Genomic DNA, 26,705 nt, shown 5'->3' on the forward strand with positions numbered 1-26,705 from the left:
TGCGAAGTAAGACTCATCAAGTTTTTACAGACCTCTTTTTGTATGCTTGCGGCGCTTGTAAATAGATTTTAGATTCACCTGCTCACCTAATTACTTCGTTACTTCCATTGCGTTGCAATATACTTGAAATAGCCACACATGTTTTTGTCGCCCATTGCTCTGTAGATATATAAAGTAACAAAAAGAAAGCTACCCAGTTGACCTGATCACACTTAGCAATTTCGTGCCCAATCGCTAAATAAAAAAATTGATTGGGTGTAGCAAAGGAAAAAGAAAAGATGTGAAACACAAGGCATTGCACCCAACATGTCAGGGGCTGTGACTTTCGTCGCCTAGTAAGCTACGCCGTCGTTAATGTAAATGCTGTTACGCATGGCCAGGGATGCTGTACTTCTACAATGCATCTTGCGGGTACCGTTCTACAGGGTGTCACCCATCAATCTTGAAACTTCATGTGCAGTACACACTGTTTAATTTGGGTAAAATAGTCGTAGAGTGAACAAAACTATGAAAATCCAGTTGCAAAATGTTGTTGTCTTTTGTTTTTTTCTAAATGCCAATCACCGCTAGTGCAATTCAATGGAGAGCGTTCTTCTGCGAAAATTCCTGTGTTAACAGCGCATACGTCATATCAAGGGCGAAGATTTTCCTGTAAGAAAACAAGGATGTTCGTTAGCCTCATTAAACACAGTACAAGTGCACTAGATTTCTTTCTACGTGTTTCATTGCACGGTGTACAGTAAAACAAATATAGCTTATTGTATCATTAACACGTTTTGCAGCTTCGCTCTCTTATATTTGCGTCAATTTTTAATTGATCAGTCAATCAGTATTGATACCGAAATCTATTTTTATACAGAGTCACCGTGTAGACATCGCCGAACATAAGTGTCCAGCAAGTAAATACGAGTGTTCGCTAACAGAAAAAACTATACTATAATGTGTCTTGTGCATCGGAATAGCGGCATCGCGCGTTCTCTGAAGACGACTCACCAGTACGCCTAGAGATTCAGTACACACGAGTGGATTTTTGAACAGTGGGGTAATTTGAAGAAAGCTGTTCTAAAAAATGTACACAAGAAGTGTTCTTTCATGTTTGTTCTCTCATTCGTGTATTTATTCCCATCAAATTTCACAGTAGTCGCGTACATCGCAGGAAACCCCAAAGACATGCACTACAACACTTAATCTATAACGCGTTCATTTTCAAACCAATATGTAAAATCACCGCACGGCCCGTATTACACAACGCGTTTTTTTGCTCGATACTATTCCTTTTCTATAATGAGCTGCTAACGATCTGCCTGACGCTTGTTATTGCACTGGCTATGTTCCGCTCGGGTTATTCACGAAACATGAAGAAAAAGAACTGTGAAAAGAATTAGTCCTTTACTCAGGCCCACATTCCGTAGCACTAATATACGGGAGCGAAAAAGAGTCCTAATTACCTAAACAAAACACGGATGTGGGCGCGGAGCGTCGAATCAAATTGTCAATACATTGCTCCTCGTTGCTGTCAACTGGTGATTATAAGCCGCCTTTGGCTAAAAGTGTACCACATGACACGATCTTCTATACTAGTCTACTGACATCGAATGGAGTGTCATCCGAATTGGCCGGCAGTCAATCATGAACTCTTCAATAATTATGACGCTATTTGCATTTAGTCCGGCTGACATATACTAATCGATATATGCCCGAATGCTTTCGCATCGCTGTAGCAATGCCCCCATCCTACGTTAGGGCTTTTAGTCGTGTCAAACATTGGGTGAGACGCCAAGATTCTTGACCAGAATAACGGAGCCGTCGAGTGTTTCCTATAACATTGCAGTCTACAGTATCGTAGTTAATAGACAGGAAATCTTGTGTTAGCATTGCGTGAATAGGCGAAGAATTTCACAAATCGCGCTAAAATTCAGCGGTTTCAGCGTGGTTTATACCTACTTCCCCACTTGATGGGGCGGACCTTGAATTATACTGTGCTTTCATCGAAATGATTATTATTACAAACGAAACCATGTACAATGGACGCATCTACAATTAAATTATTGGTTAACGAAGGATCGATTATATGCCGGCCGATTTCCTCTCCTTTAGGTGTACTGTGGACGCCTCTGCAACAAAGACTTCTTCAACAAATTTCCCTCTACAACGAAGAGATTCAGACGTCCATACGGCAAATTTGTTGCTTTACGAGCAACGCCACGTTCCCAACCCCCCGCCGAAGCCACATAGCTGCGCCATCAGCCAGCGCTAACGGCAGCGCTAGCGACGCCCTCCGAGCGTGCCGATGTCAAAAAATATCCATCGACGCGTACGCTGCTTGCTGTAACGCAACAGTGAATCCAGCGCCTGACAACTGCTTTGCAGTTATTGGCAATGTGATAAACTTACCCTAACTACCGACCGACAACGTCGCCAAGGCTCTTTATGGTGCAAAGGACGTAAATACCTACGAAGCCAACACTGAAAAAGAGCCTGTAACCGGTCGAAGGATTTTTCTAATGTGGGGAAGGCGCAGCAGCATTCCAAGATCTGCAACTTTAGGTGCCACGACTCTCGCGTATGGTGATAAAGGACGTCGTCAAGATCGGGGCACTTAGGTCGGCTGAAGGCGCACAATCCGCCAGAAAATGTGTGCACAACACAAAGCGACCTATTTGATTAAAGTTCTCCAAATTCCTATTAAACAAAGTTTCTCACTTTTCTGAACGTAGCGCGATGTCTACAATGAACTGGCCCTTATAATGCAAGAATTTGAAGATCCCAAGTACTTCACTATAAACGCGTTCGACTATAATGCGCACTCAATGTTTCGACTCGTTTCAGTTGAGGTTTAAGTCTGAGTTTGAGTGCTCGGAAGAGCACTTAGCGCGTCAAGCAAAAGACAGTAATACACAAGGTGCGACGAACAACAGTGAGCAGGTGAAGTGATAATAACATTGCGGATGGCCAGCTTACAGAAGTGAACATCGCTCCTCTAACGTGGTACTGCACTAGGACGTTGTACTCTTGCTTCTTTGCGTCAGAAATGTTTCGACCGTCACTGCTACTCAGTTGCAGCAAAAAAATTGTTCACTTCATTTTAATTTGCAGCTTCCTTCGTGAACCCTCCGGGTCTTCCGGACCGCGACAGCTGGGTGCTGCTGGGTGCTGCTGCTGTTTTCCCGAATCATCATAATTTTCATTATCAACCCATTTTATGTCCAATGCAGGACGAAGGCGTCTCCCTGCGATCTCCAGTTGCCCCTGTCCTGCCCCAACTGATTCCAACTAGCGCCCGTGAATTTCCTAATTTCATCGCCCCACCTAGTCTTCTGCCGTCCTCGACTGCGCTTCCCTTCTCTTGGTACCCATTCTGTAACCTTAATGATCCAACGGTTATCTAGCCTGCGCATTACATGTCTATCCCAGCTCCCTTTTTTTCTCTTAATGTCAGTAATAATATCGGCCATACCTGTTTGCTCTCTGATCTAAATCGCTCTCTTTATGTCTCTTAACGTTATGCTTAGCATTCTTCGTTCGATCGCTCTTTGCGTCGTCCTTAACTTGTTCTCAAGCATCCTTGTTAGTCTCGAAATCTCTGCCCCATATGTCGGCACCGAAAAAATTCACTCATTGGACACGAACATTTTCATTCATAATGGTAAGCTTCCAGTCAGGAGCTGACAATGTCTGCCGTATGCTACCCAACCCATATTTATTCGTCTATGAATGTTCTTCTCATGACCAGAGTTCCCTGTCAATGATTGACCTAGCTAAATGTACTTCTTTACAGACTCTAGAGGCTGACTGGTGGTCCTGAACTCTTGTTGCCTTACGCGGCTATTTATAATTATCTTTGTTTGTGCATATTAATTTTCAACCCAACTCTTGCCCTCTCTCTGTTAAGGTCCTCAATCATTTGTTGTAACTTGTCTGCAGTATTACTGAATAGAACAATGTCAGGAACCGAACAATGTCTCAGGAACCTTCGGTTCCATTGAGATTCGCTGTCGATCCTTACTCCTAAGCCTTTCCAGTTTATTAGCTTAAATTAGAAATTAGATTATAGGAGTTTACGTGCCAAAACCACTTTCTGATTATGCGGCACGCCGTAGTGGAGGACGCCGTAAATTCTACCACCTTGGGTTCTTTAGCGTGCACCTAAATCTAAGAATTCGGGTGTTTTCACATTTCGCCCCCATCGAAATGCCGCCGCTGTGGCCGCGTTTAATGGCTTGAATACTTCTTCCAAGCATGCAGGGAATCGCATTGGAGAGATTGTGTCTGCTTGTCTGACTCCTTTCTTTATAGGTATCTTCCTACTTTTCTAGTGCAAAATTGAGGTAGCTGTAGAATACCTGTAGTTTTTTTTCCAAGATATTTACGCAGGCGGTCTGTACTCCTTCATTACGTAATGCCTCAATGTGTGGTGGTGTCTCTCCGAATGAAATGCCTTTTCATAATCTGTGAAAGAGGCTGATTGTTCTCTGCGAATCTCTCGATTACCTGAATAATGACATGGATGTGATCGATTGCTGAGTATCCCTTCCTGAATCCAGCCTGTTCCCTTGGTTTGCTAAAGTCCAGTGTTGAATGAATGAATGAATGAATGTGTATTGTTTAGTGGCGCAAGGGCCAGGGATGGCCAAAGAGCGCCATGACTGATAATGTTTTGTTAAGCGCTGATTTGTGAGTTTCGATGGAGGGATGTAACATGGCTGTAAAGTGGCCTAAAATCAATGCGTATCATAGAAGCGTAAAATTATATATAGTATAAATTATGATAGTGATATATGTAGTTGTCTATGGATATAGTACGCTTGATAAGTGATCATGACCCTAAAATGCAAGAATATGGAAATAGCTCCTATGCCTCCGGAAGGCCTTTGAGCCCAAAGGCTGGGAGGCAGGTGCTTTCTGTTAATGCAGTTACCGCAGCAGAAACCTCAGTTAAGAGGCTGTGCTACGAATTTCGTGGTGATATAACATGAAAACTACGTAGATCTTTTAAAAATTCGAACAACGATTGATATTTAAAGAGAGGTTCTATACCTATGAACATTTGAGGATGGAGTGGAATTCGCGGCCGATGTGGTAGTGGAAAATGCTTTTTCCTATTTGTGTCTAATTCCCTGCATTGCATCAGGATGTGAAGCACGGTTAGTGGCTCACCACATTTATCACACGTGGGTGGATCGCCGCCGGACAAGAGGTATGCGTGTGTGCTGTATGTGTGTCCTATCCTCAGTCTGCAAAGTGTTACTTCTGTATGGCGGTTCTTTGATACCGGGGGCCAGTGGCCAAGATACGGCTTGATAACATGTAGTTTATTTTCTGTTTCCTTGTCCCACAAGCGCTGCCAGAAAGCTCCTAGCTTTTTTCTTATTGAGGGCTTGAGGTCCATTACAGAGACAGTCGTGGAAGTGTTGGAAGCGTTCGTGTGAGCGGATGTGGCTAGCTGGTCAGCCAACACGTTTCCCTCTATCTCTCGGTGCCCCGGCACCCAGCATAGGACGATATGCTGCTTGGACGCATAGGTGGTTAGTAATGCTGAGTAAAGAGATACAATGACAGGGTTTTGATATTTCTTGACACTTTTCAAAGCGTTTACGACGCTCAAAGAATCTGTGTATATAACTGCCTTTTGGATAATAAATTCTTTAATGTGTTTAACGGCGGCCAATATCGCGTAGGCCTCTGCTGTGAAAATGCTTGTGCTAGGATTCAATACACCGGAATCCGAAAAAGATGGACCGACCGCTGCGTAAGACACGCCAGAATAACACTTCGATGCGTCTGTAAAAAATTCAGGAGATGAGTATTTGTGCTGTAATTCGAGGAAGTGCATTCGGATATGCGCGACAGGCGCGCGCTTTGTAACATCTACGAAAGATGTATCACAGTGTATAGGTTGCCACTGCCAGGGCGGGGGCCGTATAACCGGGGGCATAAGGTGGTATTCAAGCAGTGGAACCCTTGTGTCTTCAGCTATGTCTCTAACACGTAGTGAGAAAGGCTTTGCCACTGTGGGCCGGTTGCGGAAAAGTTGAGAACTGAACAAATCATTTATAGTGGAATACGCGGGGTGCTCACTGTTTGCGTTCACTCTCAGAAAATACATAAAAGACGAATATGTTCTCTGCAGTTGAAGTGACCATTCATCCGATTCAACGTACAGACTTTCCACTGGGCTCGTTCTGAAGGCACCTGTGGACAGGCGAATTCCTAGGTGATGGACAGGATCTAGCATCTTCAGAGCAGTTGGAGTAGCCGGCTGGTAAACTATGGCTCCATAGTCTAGCCGTGTGCGTATGAGGCTTTTATATAAGTTCATAAGACATTTTCTATCACTGCCCCATGTTGTGCGGGACAGCACCTTTAAGATATTCATTGGTTTCATACATTTGTTTTTAAGATACTTTATGTGCTGTATAAAGGTTAATTTCGCGTCTAAGATTATGCCTAAAAATTTATGTTCCCCATTTACAGGCAGATGCTCACCATGCAACACAATTTCAGGATCAGGGTGCAGGCCTCTTTTTCTAGAGAAAACGACACATGTGCTCTTTTGTGGGTTCAGTCTGAACCCGTTCTCATCCGCCCATTTGGAGACATTGTTAAGAGCAAGCTGGACCTGTCGTTCACAGATTGCGAGAACTTGATCGAAATCCCATCTGCACATCGTCAACATATGTTGAATAGAAGATGTTACGTGGTATGTGTAGAGGAAGAGAATTCATTTTTACTATAAAGAGCGTGCAGCTGAGCACCCCGCCCTGCGCCACTCCAGTTTCCTGTACAAAATTTCGTGACAGAACGTTGCCCACTCGAACACGGAATGTGCGATTAGACAAATAACTTTCGATAACATTTAACATATTAGCCTGTATACCTAAATGTGAGAGGTCTCTCAATACCCAAACCGCCACGTAGTATCATATGCTTTCTTCATATCTAGGAATATTGATACGAAAAACTGCTTATGAACAAAAGCTTCACGGATACGTGCTTCGATACGTATGAGATGGTCATTGGTGGATCGACCCTCCCGAAACCCGCACTGGTATGGGTCGAGCAATTTGTTTGACTCGAGGGAGTGTAGTAGGCGACAGTTAATCATTTTTTCGAATACTTTGCAGAGACAACTTGTTAGTGCTATAGGTCTGTAACTTGTTACAGAGGAAGGATCCTTTCCGTGCTTCAGAATGGGAATTATTATAGCCTCCTTCCAAGCAGAGGGGATCTCGCCGGAAAACCATATAACATTGTAAAGGGAAAGGAGGGTTTTCTGTGTTTCGGATGGTAGTTGTTTTAACATCTCATATATTACGCGGTCTGAACCTGGGACGGATGTATTACAACAGTTCAAAGCTGCCTGCAGTTCTGCTATGCAGAATGGTTCGTTGTACGCCGCACTTTCTGCCCATTTTCTTTCTAATTTTTGCTTCTCTATTCGTGTTTTGTAATTTAGGAATGTTTCGGAGTAGTGCGACGAGCTGGATATGTGTTCAAAGTGTGTACCAAGAAAGTTCGCTTGACCTTCCAGGCTTTCTCCGTGGCTATTTACTAAAGGCAAGGAATATGTTTGTTGCCCATTGACTTTTTTCACTATATTCCATACTTTCCTCTCATCTGTGTACGAGTTGATGCTTGATATATATACTTCGCCCAACTCTCTCGTCTTGCTTGTCGGCGCGTTCTCCTCGCCTGGGATTTGACGTGTTTAAAGTTTTCCAGGTTTTCTGCTGTTGGAGAAACGCGAAGCATCGCCCACGCTTTGTTCTGGTTCCTGCGTGCTTGCCTACATGCATCGTTCCACCAGGGAACACGCCGTTTGGAACCAATGCCCCTCGCTTGAGTAATACATTTACATGCGGCATCAAGTATAAAAGCTGTAAAATATGCAACAGCATCATCTATGGTTATACCGGACATCTCAGACCAGGTCATGTGTGTAAGAGTTCGGTACTGTTCCCAATCGGCTGAGTCAACCTTCAACCGAGGGACCTGCGGGGGAAGTTGATTTTGTATCGGCGTAGTTGGGATTATTGGGAAGTGGTCACTCCCATACGGGTTGTTAAGCACATTCCACTTAAAATACGGTAAAAACGTCGGCGATAAAATGCTAAGATCTATGGCAGAGTATGACTTGTTGGCCAGGTTAAAATATGTGGGCTCCTTCGTGTATAAGAGACATGTTCCAGAGGAAAAACGCACCTGTTCAATGACGCGACCTCGCGCATCACAGCGTGAATCACCCCACAAACTACTGTGTGCATTAAAATCACCGAGAATCATATAGGGCTCTGGGAGCTCATCTATTAATGATTCTAAGTCGCGTCTGTGAAGCTGATAATGTGGTGGTATGTACAAAGAGCAGATGGTAATGAGTTTATTTAAAAGTACGGCTCGAACGGCCACGGCCTCAAGGGCCGTTTGGAGCTTCAGATGCTGACACGCTACACTTCTATCAGCAATGATGGCTACACCGCCAGATGATGCGACAGCATCCTCGCGGTCTTTCCTGAAAGTCATGTATTGCCGGAGGAAGTTAGTGTGTTTGGAAGTTAGGTGGGTTTCTTGAACACACAGCACTTTAGGTTTAAACTTACAGAGCATTTCTTGGACATCATCTAGGTTTCTTAATAGTCCTCTAACATTCCACTGTATGACGTCATCCATGTTTAAAAAGAAATTGTGCTGCGTGTCTCAAAAGTGACATTACTTTACAGAGCCTTTGTTAGGCCCTGTAATTGGTGTTTTGTCTTTTTTGGAGCGGTCAAGAGAACCTCGCCGCTCCTGCGGCGCTACTTGCGCCGTTTGGCTTGGACCGGTGTCCATAGCCTCTTGCGAGGCACTGGACACCCGCTCCAGAGAGCGATGTGTGCGTCGCGTAGACTTCATCTCAAGCGATGAAGTCTTCGTCCCTACCGGGGCAGAGGTCGACAAGACCCCTGTGGCCTCTGCGGTGCCCTGGCTTCTGCCGGAGCTTGAAGAGGCCACTGGTGTGGACAGTTTGAGAGCTGGCAGGGCAGCGCTGGCTGCTCCCACCATAGGGGCGGGTGGCGCTAGCCTCGGCACGCTAGGCGTGGTCCAGGCTGCCGCCAGAGGCTGTTGTGGTGCCGCCCCCCGTTGCACCACTTCAGCGAAAGTTGTTTTTAGTGAAAATAATGAGGAAACCCTTTGTCATGCTTCACGGAATGTTATGTTCTCCTTAAATTTTACAGTAATTATTTCCTTTTCTTTCTTCCAGGCTGGACAAGCTCTGGAGTATGCAGGGTGACTGCCGTCGCAGTTCGCACAATGTACCTCGTTATTCCAGTCGTCAGCAGAGTGACCGGTTGTGGCGCACTTTGCACACATAAGTTGTCCTCAGCAGCTCTGGGATGCGTGACCAAATCTCTGACATTGGAAGCAACGTCGCGGGTTCGGAATGTAGGGTCGAACATGAAGTTTTACATAGCCGGTTTCAAGTGTTTCGGGTAGAGTAGTTGAGCTGAAAGGGAGTATTAAATGCTTTGTTGGAATTTCATTGTCATTTCGTCTGATTTTGATGCGCTGCACATGGATTACGCCTTGGTCCTTCCATCCATCCAGGAGTTCTTCTTCATTCAATGTCATTAGGTCTTCATCTGATACTACGCCTTTTACTGTATTCATGGTTCGATGTGCGCTCACAGAAACAGGGATGTTACCAAAGGCTACGAGGTGTGCGAGTTTGTTGTACTGTTCCTTGTCTTTTAGCTCGAGGAGCAAATCCCCACTTGCCATCTTTGTTACCTTATAGCCAGCTCCAATGGTCTCTTTTAGGCACTTGGCCACAAGGAATGGTGAAATTGTTCTTGCTTTTGTAGATAATTGTTCGCAGTGAAGTACGGGGAATTTCGGGAAAGTTTCTTTGCTTTTTGGAATGAATAGAGAGGTTGCATCGGTGCGTACGCTTTTCGAGGCACGATCGGGTGAAAACGGGTTCGAGGATCCCATAGAAAAAGTGATTTGTTCGGCAACGGCGTCTGCCACCCAACACGGAGCCCAACAAGGGGACGTGGCAGAACATGTAAACAAGTCTGCACAGCGCCAGCAGTATGCCGTTACTATAAGACAATATGGTATACCCAAGGTAGGACAGCCACACCAGGTTAACCCTTGCCGCCAGGAAAAATTTGAATTGAATGGAAAAGATGAGAGGACAGGAAAGATTAAAAGTAGAAGAGAAAGACGAAGATGAGGGTAGAGAGAGACAGGAAAAGGCGACTGCCGATTTCCCCCGGGTGGGTCAGCCCGGGGGTGCCGTCTACGTGAAGCCGAGGCCAAAGAGGCGTGTTGCCTCCGCCGGGGGGCCTTAAAGGTCCGAACACCCGGCATCGGCTCAACCCCCAGGATCCCCCTTTCCCCGGATACGGCTAAGCCGCGCACGGCTACACGCGGGAGGGTCCAACCCTCGTGTGCTCGGGTCCGTGGTGTCGCAACACACCAAACGCCTGCTAACGCAAACGCCCCTGTGGGGGAAAGTCCAGTGTTGCCTTTATTCCATTGCAAATTATCTTGGTGAATTTTTTATGTAACACAGAGAGTAAGATAAGAGGCCTATACTTTCTTTAATTTTTTAACATCTCCCTCATTTTGGGTTACTATAATTATTCTGTTCTTCCAGTTTTCTGGGACCCTTGCAGTCAATAGGCACTTCGTATACAGAGCCGCCAGTGCTTATCTCCTCCATCTATGAATAAATTGATTATTATTCCATCTTTTCCTGCCGCTGTTCCCCTTTTACGTATTGCAAGGCTTTTTTGTCCTCATCGCTAGTTAAAGGAAAATATCTGTATCCTGTTCATTACCGCTTCGAATGGAGGCATTGTCACTCCTCTGGGTACTGTACAGGTCAGTATAGAATTCTTCGGCTGCTCTTACAATACCTTCGAGATTCCTGATGATATTACCCTCCTTATCTTTCAGTGCGTACATCTTGGTTTTTCCTATTCCAAGTTTCCTTCTCACTGATTCCAGGCTGCGGCCATTTTTTACACTTTCTTCAGTCTTTCTCGCGTAATAATTTCGTAGATTCCTTTTTTCGCCTTGTTGATCAGTTTTGACAGTTCCGCGAATTGAATATGATCCCTTTAGATTCGGGAAGATATCAACTCAATAGATCTTCCTGAATAGTGCATGCTTTAAAAAACATTGATTTCGTGTCCAATAGCGGCATCGAGCCTAAGCTCCCAGCACAGTATGCCGATCCTCTAACCACTCCGCCAAAATTTATTATCTTCATTGCCTCGGCCGCAATCGCCCATGTGCCAACGCCAGCTTACTCTTTGAGATGGTCACCGCTTGGGTCACACTATGTGGCAAGGGCACCAGCCTGTTTTCTTCATGCCTAAGACGCACCAGCAAAATTATCAAGTTCATAGTTGCTGTTTAACCGCTTCAAGACAGCTTCACTTCCCATAAATTCCGAGACATGCTTTGAATAGGCATAATTATTTATGGTACAGGTATGGACGAAAATAATCGAAATGCTGAGGTAATCTTTCCTGGTTATCGAAATTAACGTTGCCGATGCGGTTGTGAGTTCGGAGGATTGTCTAGGTGTCTTAAGCTACCGCTTCACCGTCGTTATGCTATGGCGGCATATATTTATTTTCTGAGATATGCGGACTCAAAGGTGGGAAGCTTTGGGGAGAATTTCGACGCAGTAAACATTTAGAGAAAAGACCTGAGCGGTAATAACACCTGTTCTTTAGAAAATTCTGACACATGACAAAAAAGTATTCACTCACCGCTTGTTATCGTTCATATGACGGATAGAAGGAACTTAAATCAATAGAGCAGTAATGTTCACACTCGTCCATCGATCTGAAGAAGTTGCAACTCTGGTTGTTTACTTCTACGCACTTATTTTGTGCCTGATCGAAGAAGGCAAACGATGTCCCATTCCCAGCACCTGGTGGACAGCCTTGGCAGGCTGCAATAAAACAAACGTGCTGAACGTTGAACAAACGTTGGTGAAAATATTGATTTAGTGATGTCGCCTAAGATCTTTACTTCTTCCCGCCGGTACGGACATGCGGACAATGCAGTAAGCTATATATATATATATATACATATAGCTTGTTTCCTACGGAAATCTTTAGCATTAGAATTAGTAGGCGAATGTTCGCACCTAAGTATTGCGCAAGACACAGAAGCTGGTGCAATGTACTGGGCTAGGAGTCGATGGCGGTTGTTGCCACGTGAACGGCTACAGGATGAAATAAGGGGCACCGATTCAGATAGGTAGGACCTTTATTGCAATGGAAAAAATTTGAAGGAGGGGTGGTCGGAGCCTCTCAGTCCAGGGCCCCGCCTGCCTGACCTGGCTAATCAAGGCCTTTTGCCCTGCCAGGTCGGAGCGGGCGAGCTGTGCCTCCCACTGCTCCATTGTATTACTCATATTTGGCCTATGAGGGTGCTTAGTGCACTTCCAGGTTATATGTATTAGGGTAGGTATGCCACCGCACCAAGGACAGTTGGCCCTATAACAAGTGGGGTACATGGCGATTAACAATTTTAAATGGGGGAATACCCCGGTCTGTATTTTGCGCCAATTGGCGGCCTCTTTCTCGTTAAGTTGTGGGTGAGGCGGCGGGTATCTTCTGCGGACTCTGCGCTGATGAGCAAGGATGTCCTTGGCATTTAAATTTGTGGAATTTTGTGAGGGATAGTGCGGGTGGTTGGGGTTAGAAGAGGACGCCGCCGCTCGGTTAGTGAACCTTCAAGCTAACGCATTAGCCTTTTCGTTCCCCTGTGCAGCCACGTGGCCCGGGCACCAGAGTAGGCGATGATGGTGGTTGAAGGATTTGGGCATTATCGCGAGGCTAGCGGTAGTCACGCGCCCCTTGAGAAACATGCGACATGTCTCCTGGGAGTCCGCGACCACGACCGAGTCCCTTTGCGAACGCTCCGCGTGAGTAAGTGCGATCGCCACTGCTAATGTTTCAGCCGAGGTGGGGGATCCCGCCGTGGCCGACGCGGTAATTTGCTGTTGGCTAATCGCGTTCACGACTGCCAGGGCGTACCTCCTTTGGTAGCGCTGCTCGGTCGCCTCTGCATACACAACTACGTCCGTGTAGTACGTGTTATACCTATGGTTGTTAGAGTACACTGATTGAATGTGTTGTGCGCATGCTTTGCGCCTTTCTTTGTTGTACCCGGGATGCACATTCTTTGGAATGGGGGCTACTGTAATTTTGGATCTCATCGAAAGAGGGAGAGGTACGGCCTGCTCTGTGAGCTAAATGGGGTATGCTGGGATATTGAGTCCGGCCAATATTGCCATACCAGTTTTTGTGAAGCTGAGGCGCTCCCTCTGTCGCATCAGGGCGGCCTGCTTCAGTTCGTCGAAAGTATTGTGCACTCCCAAAGCTAACATGCGCTCCATTGAAGTACATTTAGGCAGGCCCAGAGCAGCCTTGAAAGCGGTTCGGATTATTCTGTTAGCCTTTTTTCCTCCTCCCTGCTCAAGATTTGGTAGGGTAAGCCATACGTGATTCGACTAACCACTAAGACCTGCACGAGCCTTAGGGTATCGTCTTCTCTTATTCCCACTTTTCGATGCGTCACCCAACGTATCATTTGGGCTATGTTGTGGGCTGTGGATTTGAGGGTCTTGAGTGTCTGTACTGCTCTCCCGTCGCTATGAAGCCACAAACCCAGGACTCGCATCGTGGGTACCCCTCGGACTGATCGGCCCTCAACCACGATATGTCAATCGATCCTCTGGATTTGTAGCCTTTCGCGCGTACCCGGATCACCTAAGATTTTTCGGTTGCGCACTTCAGGCCACCCCATGTAGAAAATTTCTCCACCGCTAATACTGTGCTTTGGAGCGTATATTCCTTATCCCCTAATGAATCAATGCTCGTCCACAGCGTGATGTCGTCCGCGTAGAGCGTGTAAGCTAGGTCGGGTTTCTGATCCAGATCGCGCACGAGGCGACACATTGCCATGTTGAAGAGAAGAGGAGTTTATATAGCTCCTTGAGGTGTTCCTTTGTCAGGCATTTTAAATGAATCCAAAGTGGTTTGGCCAATACTGATGCTGCCCTCGCGGTTGGAAAGAAACGCCCTTAAGTAATCGCATGTGAGCTCACTACAACCCGCGAGTTCGAGTTCCTCGAATATTGTGTCGTGTGAGCCGTTGTCAAAGGCTCCTTTGAGGTCTAGTGCTAGGACTAGTCTCTCGTCGCCGCACGGTATATTAGTTTGAATTTCGTCTCCAAGTAGGAGGAACGCGTCCTGGCAAGATAAACCCGTGCGAAATCCTATCATAGAGTCCGGGAACCAGCTCTGCTCTTCCAGGTATCGCTGTAATATGCTGTGGATAACCCTTTCATAGAGCTTACCTAGGCAGGACGTGAGCGACACCGGCCGTAGTGCATCAATCGAGAGATTCTGTTTTGGTTTGGGGATCATGATTATTTTAGCCAATTTCCACTCTTGGAGTAAATCTCCCTTTGCCCAGCACTCGCTATTGAAAATCTTTGTTATTTTCGCTAGGGCTACGAAATCCATGTTTCGAATCATTGCATTTGTGATCGAGTCTGAGCCCGGTGCCGAGTTTTTAACTGCGGATTGGGCCGCCTCATAGACTTCCGCGTACGTTATTTCTTCGTTTAATTTAGGGTTCTCTTTCCCCGCTTATTGTCTCCTCGCGTACGACGATCCCATGGCAGGTGAGGGTCCTATGTACTTTTTCTGAAGAGCATGGACTAGATCTTGGTCTGTACCCTCGAAGTTGTCTGCTATAATTTGGAGCTTCTTGTTATTCTCAGTACGCGTGCTCAACGGGTCTAGCATGCTTCGTAGTATTCGCCACGTACTGGTCGTTCCCAGAGTTCCTGATAGGGTTCCACAGAACGTCGCCCACTCGTTTTAGCGAGCTCGTTGGGGTGGCCTTGGGCTTGCCCTGCTAAGAGAGCGGTGCGTTGTCTCAGATGTTTGTTTAAACGTTGTCTTTTCGACCTCTTGGCCAGTTTCCGCCTCTCTTCTCATAGGCTGACCAGGTGAGAGTATATCAACGGCACCTCCGCTGTACGCTCAATGGCTTTAGTGTTGTCTCCGTGTGCTCGTCGACGGATTTCAGTCCATTCTTGCATGTTGGTCGGGCCTGTATCCAACTCCTGCCGCGCTCTCCGGAGTTCTCTTTAACGAGGCCAGTCAGTTTATTTAGTCATTCCTATTGTTCTCCGCATGTTGGGCGTGGACAGCGCTACTCGGATTGTGTCGTGATCGCTTCCCAGGTTTTCGTCAAAGGAAACCCATTGTGCATCTCTGATGTTAACTGTAAAGCCATGGTCGGGCGCCGTGTCTCTGCTGACGCTGTTACCCGTGCGCGTCGGTTTGCCGATCTGATTGATTGCCCGTAAGCCCAAGGCCAACCCGAGAGGAGTGGGAGGCGACGCTGCTCGGTTGCTCGGACCTTCAGGCCCAAAAGGCCTTGGTCCAGAGGGCTAAGCTGGCGGCTCGTACCAATGGGGTCCCGGAATAGAGACTCCACCCATTGCGGAGCCCCATAAGGGCTCTAGCTCTCTTCCTGTTTTGAATAAAAGCTTTCAACCAACCAACCAAGGCCGTTGCGGTGCGCTCGAGTAGGAATCCTTTGGGCGACGTTTTCGCGCATCGAAATAGTTTGTGGTTTGCATTAAAGTCACCCACTATCATCGCCTTATCCCTGTTGCCCGCTAAATCTTTTGTTGCTGAGAGAATGTGGGGTAGGTCGTTCCCTTTACTTTTGGGAGGACTGTACAGATATGTGATTAGTGTTTGTGTGCCTTACTTCGTTTCTTGGGCATCACCCTGATAACTATGGAATTAGACTCTGCCTCAGTTTGCGGAAGTGTTAATGATTGAGCGTTTATCGACTTGCTCACCAGCGTGGCGACCTTCGGATATTGAGGATCGCTCAGAGTGTAGTATACCCGCCGTTTTACCGGCTTAGCCCTGACGTGCTATATTCGCATTGACAGCTTAGAAATGCAGCATGATTCTAAAAAGCACGAGTTATCTGGTCTTCGTATTACCCGAATACACATGGTTCCGATTATTTCCTATTTCTCCGCGCTATTGCAAGATAATGAAATTTTGCGACCCTCACTTGGTAATGTGTGAAAGCGGTGATGAGAATTATGTGAGCTTTATGCAGGTCTAATGTCATGCTCCAGCCTTTGCTCTTCCTGAAAGCTGACTGCTCTGTTGATATGTTTAAAAGGCATGAGATTCCAGTGAAGGAGCCAAGCTGCTCTATTATCTATGGCTTTCTACAGTCGATCTATCCTAATATTGTCCTGTTGCGTTCTAAATCTCGGCATAAATTTAATTCCATAGGTGTTGGTAAATTCTCTCACTGGAACACTTAGAAATTTTCATCAATAAAACATTTTTAGTGAAATGCTGTACCTGGATGGTTAACAGTCATTCAAATTGCTTTCGTAAAGGATTAAAAACCAGACTCTTTATTAGCAGACTGTGAATCCTGCAAAATCCACCATGCATTGTAGCACAGTGTGAAAAGCACCAATGACAAAAAACCCTTCCTTCATCATGATCACAGAGCTCACACGACGTGTAGCCATTTCTGACCGCTTACATGAGTTTTTCAATAATAAGGTGCGTTCTTGAATGTCATTTTTGAATCAACTTCCCTAGCTTCGATGACAATAAAATGTCGCCAATTGTTCTGTCCCGTCACTCAAGAAATCATCAGTACCTAATTGATAAAAATGGCCGCTAAACAGATACAAAACCTGGTAAATTTAGCGACAACATTTCTAAAACGATGACACTGTGTTCTAGTGAAATCGAAGAAAGAAAAATATTGAAAATTAGGTCAGTTAATAATTGATTTCGGCATGCTTGTTTTGACAAAATCGAGCAGCATAGAATCCCAATGATGGTGGCGAGCAGGTCTTACGCCGAGTGACCCATCTATAATAGGCACAAACCAGTGATTCAGTCACTGGCAAAAAGAAGAAACACTAATTGCGTGTCAATAACATGATCAACAATTTTTTAAACACCCATATACTACCAGTCTTACGACGCAGCAGGTGGTGATTTTGTTGTCTTTATTAGCGGTGATTTAGGAAAGAACAGCTTCATCTTTCAGTTCGTGTAGGGGCACGCTTGAGCTTTGTGAATCACTAAAACTAAACCAAGTGGCCTCAGAAAACCACAAGTCTGCCGGCAGTAATAAAAAAGCCTGATTTATTTATACGTGCTACACGCCTCACGAAACCTACATTTGTACCAGTAGGCTCTCCTAGTTCATTGGTTTCAAATGATGCACTGCGGCTAGTAAAATTGAAATCAATACTGACGTGTGCTTGAGCTTTTCTCACCGAGCGCGATTATTTCTCCTCTATAGCCAAAATAATAAACATGCATCAAACTTACACTGGGGGTAACTACACCCGGGCCACGTTTTTATGTCACAATCTGGAACAAAATTGAAAGGAAATTTATCATATTCTCGTTTTCGCACACTGCCCAGTATTTTTGGATGTGTTAGTAAATGAAAAAAAAATGGGGAGGCTGTCACACATTCTCTTCTTTAATTTATGGTTTCGTTAATGGGGTAATCCAGCTGCATATTGTGCTTTATTGGCCGTATTCGTGAAACAGCGGTATTTTGTTGTTCCTTTCGGTGGCATTTCTACAGGATTCACCTGAAGTTCGTGTTGGATATTTGTGCTACAAGCTTGATCAGAACTGTTCCACGACAGACGTCCTCAAAAATTTATTTATTGATCTCAGAGAGTAACGTGTCAATGTCGTGTATCTCCTATACTATGTACGCACCGATGCCACTGTTTCTAGAGATCATAAAAGGAAACCTCATACGGGATGCTTTTTAGAACATTATCCAAAACAATTTGTACTGCACAGTAAAAATTTATTCACCCTTCTGAAACAGCTGCTTCCGCAGCTACCGATAGGTGGCGAAACAAGTTTAATCTACCACTGGCTTAGCAGCAGCTTTATTCGCAATTTTCTTGCTGAAGAGCTAGGAAAATAACGTTCATGATGAACAACCCGGAAAAACAGATTCAATTGTTCTAGGAAGTTTCACTAAACGACGAGCAGCAGTAACAACAAAATTATTTTTTCTGTTAATCCAAAACAAAACACATGCCCCTCCCTGTATGAATAGGTCACAATCCGCTTGGAGCACACGCCACTCAAAAGTAGCATGAGAACCTGTGAGTTTGTTTCATGGAAAGCTAAAGCACAAAGCAAGTTTCATAGCAGAACAGTAAACACACGAAACTCAAGGCTGCCAACCACTGCACTCCGCCCCACCATCCGTGCCCCGCTAAGGCCGCACTGTTGATACGTTCACTTCATTTGTTCTGGTAAGAGAGAGACAGTGAGTGTCCTTAGATCTGCAGTTTGAAGCAGTGTTTCCTTTTTTAACTCTCGTATATGTGGCTTCAGAGGGCACGACAGAACTGCACCTTCAGCAATGGAGTGACTAAAACATGGTTTGCGACTGTCCAGGCGTCGTCGGCTGAGGCTGTGCGCGTACTCAGAAGTCAGTGCTGGCAGCCACTGATTGTGCGAAAGCTCATTTCAATCCAATCCAATCCTGCTTCTGCGCGTAATGCGCCAAAACGTGACCACAACACAGTGGAACATTAGTGAAAAGAATGTCCCGTGTTCGTTTGGTTCAGCAGGTGTACCGCTTTGTTCAGCTCTGTATGCTGCTGGTATCGCCGGACTGCCGTCTCCCTAAGCGCAGTACTGCGGTCGGTTTGTTGTTTACTACCCTTGTTCGTCATTACATGTTAAACGGTCATACAGTATTCAAGTATATTGGATGCACTAAAGTCGGCAATTTCTACATGCCTCGTGATCGGTGACAAAGTGAACCTATGGACCTGCGAATTCAAGGGAAGTTTTTCTTTCTGTGTAGGCTATCTGTGACATGTCGCAATAAAACGTGATTAGTAAAGGCTTTTATATAAATACAGGGGGGGAGGATAAATCATTTCATTCGGCAATCACTGCATCAAATTGGATGTGGCTTGTTGAATTTGAACGAAAAACTTACAATCTAGTGACTCTTCGTGGCGAATTTTTTATTTATTTCATTTTTATCACAAAATTTTTGAAAATCATAAATACTCAGCAATCAAAATTATCAAGTTTACAACTCCAATTGAGCAATGAAAAGTCATATCGCAATAACGTCAATTTCATTTAATATTACAACTAAAGCGCCCAAAATTTATGTACTATAGATGGCTTCCATATGTACCGTTATTGCGTGAGTAGCACTTTTGCGAATTCCTCGTAAATATTGTAACAAATTCACGCAAGATGTAAAATAATATCTAATGTTTCTCCGCTTTGTGTAATCTGCCGAATAAAGTTCACAAAACAACAATGTCTGTTCTAGGTGCAGCACTGCAAATTTATAAACTTCTTGCTTGTATTTTTTTTTTGAAGCTTACCAATTTTTGAAAATTTGTTTTAAAAAACGTCTAGCCCTCAAGCAAAATTTCGCTAGAAAGAGTACCCTGAATATAACTTCTTTCCTCAAGTGCAACCAACTTCATTAAAACCGGCCGACGGTTGTTTCATAAAAATTGCCTGTAGTTTAGATCTGGTTAACCCTAGTTGAATTGCGAAAGCAAGAGCTGCATGGTTACGCTTGTGGTGTTAGCTTGTTAATTGTTTGTTTTAGCTATATTGTATAGACACGACAAGACACATTGTTCAGGTAACGACTAGGCTAGGTAACAACTAGGTAATGTCTACGCAGCGTCTCATTCCGACGCTCTCGAGAACTCAAAGCGGTCTCTTCCGCAGTTGGAGAGTCATTTCTGGACGTGGCACGACTTCTTGTAGCCGCATCTTCGTTGCGACGCTTCTAGAGTCGTGCGGCGCGTTCTTCTGGCGTCTCTTGGTCGCGCTGTCTCTTCCTTGCTTCGTTCTGTCGTTGTTGCGTCTCTTTCGCGCTCTCCATAACGACTAAATACACTGAGGCGAAGGCTGCCGAAGCGCGCTAGCACTACCCGCCTCCTACAGACTAGTCTCTATAATACCGTAAAGGAAATCATAGAGACACACAGCAGTAATCAGCTTCTGCACCTCACCTGAACACCCACTGGGCGAAACCTACTCCGAACTCTAGGGTGAGCCAAGCGGCACGATCCCGATAGAAGAGCCGTGGTTCCCCATTCCTGTAAGACTCGCAGCTAAGATGCAACTCAAACCGTTGCTACGAAACATGAATTCGCACCGCTATCCGGGTCGACGTAAGGCGCGGGCTGATTGCTACGCCCGATGTTACCAAAATCGCGAAGACGTCCTTCATGTCGACGCCGAGGTCGGTCCGCTCAAAGGAACGGTCACGGCCGCTGCCATTACGGAGGACGGACGCATTAACATCTCTGCCTCAATTAAAACAGCGCGCACCAATTTGCTGAGGCGGTCGCATTAGCCCGAGCAGTGGCGCATGCGGCTGCGGATTCTACCATTACAGAGATCTGCACCAATTCCCAAAGTGAATACCGTTACTTCCTTCAAGGTGTAGCACCTAAGACGGTAACGCACATTTTGCAAAGCATTCCTCGCTTCCCCACCAGGTGACTGTCACGTGGGATCCTTGGCATGAGTGTGTCCCCGGGAACGAGCACGTTAATGCGCATGTCCGAGGTCCTTCCCTCCGGACCCTGGACGACCACTCACCCAACCCTATGGAAAAACCAGGAGAGGGGATCGGCACCTACCGCCAGGTTACCACGTATTACAGGGATGGTAGACGAGATTTAATTCCCCCTCACCATTCCCTTACCGCCCATCAGAGTTCAATCTGGCGCCAGATCCAGACCAAAGCATTTATTTCTCCCTATCTGGCACATTTATTTTAACCTGGTCTCCATAATCCACGATGTACCAACTGCCGAGTGCCCCGGGCAGATCTTTTCCACTGTTTGCGGAGCTGCCCCAAGCATGTGGCGGTAGGGCCTATTCCCAACATTTCCTTTTCCTCGAGGTAGGCCGCTCTTCGGGCCACTTGCTTGGGTGACCAGCTCTGGCTGGTGGACCATGCTTGCCTAGAGATGTCGGCCATGGGGCTCCCGGACGTCTATGGGCCCAACCACATTTAACTAGATCCAAGAGTTTTATCCATACATCCATCCACCGAAGCAAAGCGCATATATATATATATATATATATATATATATATATATATATATATCCCGCGAGGCGAGATCTCCTCTCCCTCTACCCCAGCGGAGCAAATCTGGTTGAGCGAGCGGCAACGGCAGCGGCAGCTGTTGGAGGGCGGCAGTGGCATTTCTAGACAACGGCGGCTCAAGGTTGTTCGTCGGCCACGGCATATGACATACGGCCCACGGCGCGACGAGCCGAAATGGCTCGCTGGCTGGCGAAAGTAAAGCTTTCGCTTTACAACTGTTTCGGTCTTTTACATGTATTTGAATAGGTGGCATCCGAGTTTGGCCACAGCTAAAGCCCGACGCATTCTCTCTTTATTTTTTAACACTACGTTTAGCGCAGTGTTAACACTACGTTTAGCGTAGTGTTACCGCTGTCACATTGTTCGCGGCGTGTAGAGTGCTCTACAACTGAAACGCAATGCGCCATCGGAGAGCGCTGGGTGTTTGCTTGAGCTAATCCCCTTAGCTTGGGCACCACATTAAGCTTCAATTCATGACAAAAGCTCGCATTCAATGGAAACGCGTTAGATGACTCATGGGGCAGAAAAGCCGGCGTTGTCCGCAACGAGCGGCACGAAAGATCATCAGCGTCTAGTACATTTGTATGCCTTGAATAAAGTTAGAACAAATTAGAGTAAGGCGACGAGGTGGAGCAAAGTGAACGGAGATGAAGGGAATGAAGGAGAATTAACGCGGATTAAGGTGGAGAAAAGTGAATGGAAGTATAATAGTGTGGAATGAAGTAGAATAATGTAGGCTAAAGTGGATTAAGGTGCATTGATGTAGATTAAGATGGAATAACATGCAATAAGGTAGATTAGGGTGTATTATGGTTGCAGAAATTGTAATAACGTAGATTAAGGTAGATTGCAATGATTTAATGTGGATTAATGTGGATTACGATAAACTGAGCTGGATTAAGGTAGGCTAGGCTGGATTAAAGAAGCTTTCGCATTTAAATCACCTAAGGGTACATAAACGACTGTCAAATTTGATCTTATACCACAGTGCACCATCTCAATGTCCTCTCAGCGGTGGTGCAATGATCACCGGCCGCCATACGCTCCGGGTATTATATTTTAATCGCTGAGCACTGCACCAAACATGACAATATAGTCAACTGAACCAGTTTCCGAAACTCTCGCTTTTTTCGCTTGCGATGGTAAGGTGTATCTTTTCGTTGCTATTGCCTTACGACATCGCTATGTAAATTCATGTAACATTACAGTTCGTTGTTGTGCCAAACTTACTTGAGTTGGATTTTGAACATTTTACTGAGAAGAAATTATTCCTAGCGTCATGAAAGCTTGAGTGTAGATGTTTCATTATATTGTCAGCCTCTGAGCATAGTACCATTGTTTGAAGCATAGGAACAATGCTTTGTGTTAGGTGAAAAGGTCTTTCATACCCTACATGCCTCAATAATTCATTGTGGCAAAATGACGCAATGTTGTCGTTTTGAGCTCTGCAGGTCAGCCCACCAATCAGCAGTTGAAGTTCGCTGGCTAGTGCCGTGATTATGTTGAACGCTAACTGCTTTTTGCTTGTATAGGCCAGGATAACTCTAATACGAATATTGGTCCCAGATTTAGTATCCGAGTATATATACACAGCCATAGAAATGAAACTGTTGACTCCTCCATAATTGCGTGTATCATTTACAAGTCCTGGAACCCCACTTTAGCGAACAGAATGATCTCACGCCTGTTGATGACATTCCGGATTTAGCCAGAGTAACGGTGCTGTCGGTAGACTGCCTACCGTTGGAAGCTAAGTCATCATCTGCAAGGGTGATAGGCTATACTGCATGTTCAACATAAGTAGTTTTGCTGGGAGCTATGGTTTCTGTGGACTTTGATCCTACCTGTTTTTTGGCTTCTACTCTATCTGGGGAAGTTGCGGTCTCAGGAGAGGCGCGCAAAGGTTGAAGGACAGTTTTCACATATACATAATATAAGTGCTGCACTTTGCATAACCCTTTGGAGAACAGGATTATCGTTAGGCTTATGCATTTGAACAAGGCAAGAAACAAGTGCCAAGAATAGCGCCTTATTTTGCTCACAAGAGTTATGCAATATTTAGCTGCGCTGAGAAACTCTAAATTACCTTCAAAGATCGGGGAATTTCTGCTCACTTTTACGTCACAGCTACTGACGCTCTATTTCAACACTGAAGTGCGTGAGCCTTTATTGAGTGCTGTCGGAGTGTTTTCATAATTTTACTGATCACAAAACTTCTTCTCCGTGTTATGGGAATGCTTACAAGAATGGAAGTTGCAGAAACCTAGGCTTGAAATTGTTTTGCAACTTGGCTGTGCTATAACTAAAGGGCCTGCGGAGGAAGGTGCCTTTACAGGGACACAAAATAGAAAAATGGTTTCTTCTGCATTAGTAAATCACGCTACCACAATCCCCAAAACAGTAATTTTTCCGCTAGGAAATACTTGGTAGGCCAAAAAAGGGGTAACAGCGAAAGATGGGAGGCGCCGCAGCATTGAAGGTCCCGCAGCAGCCCGCCTTGACCTAATAGATTTCGACTACATCTGTAGAGCCCAGGAAACTATTTAGCGGTAAAGATTGGCTTTATTGTGTAGTAGAGAGGCCAAAGACATGATGTGGTAAGTTCGGGGAATTCGTAACGCTCGAGCAGCGCCAAAATGCGATAAATTACTGTTAAACCTGTGACGTCACACTGATATACTGGTGGGTGCTTCGCTGTGCAACATTCGAAAATAAAACGTCGACTTCCATTTTTTCATCTAATCTTGAAACCATATTTGCAAAAAAACCGATAACGAAGTTTTGCAACAATATTTCTGTCCTATATGCAACAAGGAGGAGGAAGTCGCGTGGAAGACAATAAAGGAAGGAAGATTATGTGCATGCATCAATTACCTCGCCATTCTATGGTCTTCTAGATACATCATATTAGCGACGAAGATTGAAACCATGCAAGGGCAAGTTTACTCGTGATTTCTCCTGCTAGATCATCACAATGAGCGTTCGATGGTTACAACTGCCACTGCAATTTCTCCCTTTAACTGGTCACTCGGCTGTTCCATGAGAGCAGTGGAAGCAGGCCTTGCAGACGTATATGGTGGCTTCCGCAGCTACCGAGCTTCCAGCCAACGCTGAAGAGCGATTCTGTTCACCTGTCTTGGCATGGAGAGGGAGCGGATTTTCTGAACACTAAAGTCGGCGCACTCGTCCGACTCTGCTGCTGGCCCTTCGAGTGCAGGTGACAGCGTGTCGACGAAGGACGCATATGACTACAATCTCCTTCTCTTCCGACCAATTGAAGCGTTCAGTCAACGTCATTGTTGCTTGAGAGTGGTCCGGTCGTTGAGGTCAACATGCAGGTAAGGCAGGGCACGAATACATCGCTGCTTTGCAAATCCTCATTGCCGACTGTATTTTGGAAGCCATACTGATGAGCTGCTATGTGATTAGCTAGTCTCAAAAACTACGAATCATCGTCTACAGTGAGCGGTTACTTTTTAAAGGCTCCGTACTGACGCTCTCACAAGTTCTAACGATCGCAAATCAGTACATACAGGCGGTGAGTCAAGCTCAGGAATTTTACGATGATGCCTCAGTTCAAGGCGTTAAATAAAGCCCAAAGCTTTCCTAAACCATCAAAAGACACGCGTGACCATGTCGGTTGCGACAAGTGCAAAGCCAAAGTAATCGGCCTTCCGATATACGGTATCATGAACATTCGATCGCGCTATTGTTTTGGAGCGACTGACAATCTTGCAACTAGTCTTGTAGGTAGGATGCCCAAGAGTAAATATGGGCACTACGGGAAGATTGGGCATCTAGATTTTATGTGTAAGTCATCTGGCCACTTAGCGAAACTTCAACAAGCCAACAACGATGACTCTAGCTCACACGGCAGCGAAAAAAAAAACTCATTGTGTTGTCAAGAGACACAAACGCGGAATTTTCGCATCTATCTTCGTGAAAGATCCGGCCATACCGTTTCTGGTTAATATGGCATCGTCCGTCGCTATTCTAGCACAACAACTTTATCACCATTTTTTCGCAAGTACTTGGTCTTTGAAGCCTACCTCAGCACAACTTTTCAACTACTCGAAGTCAAAAATAGGAGTTCACGGATGTTTTATTGCGTCTGCTACATTTCATTCCACGACAGAAGTGCTATCATTCTTTATGTTCGGTCAGTGGACACCACTGTTCTAGGCCTAGATGCTATTGCAGCCCTACTGAAGTTACACAGCTTCAGCGTCTTTCATGGACGCTTCGCACTCCTGTATTTTCACCTGAGCTACGTTCAGAGTACGAACATCTGCTTCACAAACAGCCTGGACTTGTCAATAGATTCAAACATAGAGTTAAAGTTGGCGAGTTCGTTTCACTCGTTGCCATCAAGCTCCGAAGGTTGCCCTTCAGTGTTCGCAAGCAAGTGTCAGCTGAACTACAGAAACTTGAAGCACAATACATTATTGAGCGCGTTGACACCTCTCAACGGGTTTCTCCAATGGTGGTGATCCGAAAAAAGGATGTATCAATACGAACGTGCATTGGGCTGTGAGAACCCAATAAAGCTATAATTGTTGATAGCTTTCCACTTCCACATTCAGAAGAGCTGCTGCATTGCTTAGCTGGCCCCCAGCAATTTTCGAAGCTTGATTTAGCGTCTGCATACGACTAAGTGGAAGTCGACTCTTACAGTCGTGATCTCAAACGTTTATTATGCATGACGGGCTCTTCAGTATTAAGTGAGTGTGCTTCGGCTTGGATTCAGCTCCATTAGCATGTTAGACTATGCATTTTCTGCTTAAAAGATGCAAAGGTGTACTATTCTACATAGACGACATTACTGTATAGAGCCGTTCGTGAAAAGATAATTTCTCAAATCTTCGCACCGTCTTGCAAGGGCTTTCTCAAGCAGGACTCAAACTCAACCAAACGAACGTTTTGACGTCACAAAACTCACGTTACTGGCGCATGTTGTGAAGTGCAAATACTTTATCCACTAGCATCATCTATTCAAGCGATAAAACAAGCTCCTGCGCCTATATTAGTAAATGAACTTCGTTCTCTGCTTGTACTGGCGGGGAGTTTACTGTCAGTCCTGTGACAGTTTTTCTGTCAGTCATGCGATTAGCTCGCGCGGCCAGCTGCAGCACCTATGCAGCCAGTAGCGTTCCCCGAAAACCTTGGGAGAACATTCATACCGATATTATTGAACCCTTTCGCAAGCTTTCATTCATTGTGGTTATGCAGTCCCACTTATTATCACAACAAATGAGCCAAAGGTAATTTTTCATACAAGTTTTTTCTGGTTAATAATTTTCTGGTGCAAGTGTTTGTCCGTCAAAGCTGACCCGATGGGAAAGTGTCCGACCATAGACCGCAGTTCTGCTAGGCTGAATTCAAAGAGCCCGTTCAGGAACGCCATTGTTCCTTGTTTGTCTACTGCCCCCCCCCCAAGCAAACGTTGTTGTCCAAAGGCTCAGCAGAGTTCTGAA

General features: G+C 45.4%; 1 long non-coding RNA gene across 1 annotated transcript in view; it reads right to left on the bottom strand.

The window, feature by feature from the left end:
- Positions 1-440: 440 nt before the first annotated feature.
- The window catches only part of LOC129380265 (uncharacterized), a 38,784-nt gene continuing 12,519 nt past the window's right edge, over positions 441-26,705 (bottom strand). Inside the window, exons 2-4 of the long non-coding RNA XR_008608285.1 lie at positions 17,418-17,459; positions 11,766-11,950; positions 441-649 (exon numbers count right to left, since the gene is read on the bottom strand). This is a non-coding gene — a long non-coding RNA (uncharacterized lncRNA). The remainder of the gene's footprint in view (positions 650-11,765; positions 11,951-17,417; positions 17,460-26,705) is intronic.

This window comes from Dermacentor andersoni, chromosome 10, assembly GCF_023375885.2.
Source record: "Dermacentor andersoni chromosome 10, qqDerAnde1_hic_scaffold, whole genome shotgun sequence".
Taxonomy (NCBI): domain Eukaryota; kingdom Metazoa; phylum Arthropoda; class Arachnida; order Ixodida; family Ixodidae; genus Dermacentor; species Dermacentor andersoni.